The following is a 900-nucleotide window of genomic DNA, read 5'->3' on the forward strand; positions in this document are numbered from 1 at the left end:
CCTCTTTAGCAACAACTAGCACCTTACAGTCCTTAGCCCTCAGCTACAAGCAGTAAGCGAGCATCCTTATATTTTGCCGGAAACACGTCACGCACCGGCGTGCATAGAGCCTATTGTCGAACTTCGTTGAGGCCGTCATCTTGTTCCGGGTCCGACTCCAGTTCAAATTGATCCGGTTGCACTCAGAGACTCCCATTGCCCTTTTTAATCCAAAATATACCCTCAACTGTTGTCAAGGTAACACTCCACGTGTGGTGTGGAACGGGCGGGGTGAGCAAAGCTCATTATCATTTAAGGGCTGTTGAATTGGCCAGAAATGGACAATTACAATTTACGAATTCCCAAGAATCTCCGGTCACACGTTTTCTCAGAAGCAGAGAACCCTACAGACAATGTCGGAGAGAAGAAAAGAAAGACAAACGGACATTCAAGGCCATGATGGAGTCACTCAAAGCAGGACGAGCTTCCAGACGGAAACAATTGACTAGGTTAATTAGGCAGATGGAGAAAATGAACAAACGTATGATGGATGATATTAAACATATTGTGTTTGATAATGACTTTGAATGCTCACATTGTGAAATGGTTACATTACGAGAGAAGTTTGGATCTCTGTACACCCAGGACTATCCGAACTTGCCTCGTAAGTAAAATAAAACATGCTATTATTATTTCTCTTTAGATCTTAGAAGTGGGTATATTGTGATAAAGAAATTATTATATTTCTTTGAATTTTAGAAGTTTATTTGGGCCTAGAGGATGAGGTCAAATGCAGGGTAGTCTGTTTAACAGTTAATTTGCAGACATGAGTGAGAGGGTTGGCTGAAGTTAAAGGTGTTAATAAGAGATAAGACCAGTACACGGGCAGATACCAGCAACCTCTAAACTCTGAAAGAACTC

The sequence above is a fragment of the Gobio gobio genome (assembly GCF_949357685.1).
Source record: "Gobio gobio genome assembly, chromosome: 1".
NCBI classification, from domain to species: domain Eukaryota; kingdom Metazoa; phylum Chordata; class Actinopteri; order Cypriniformes; family Gobionidae; genus Gobio; species Gobio gobio.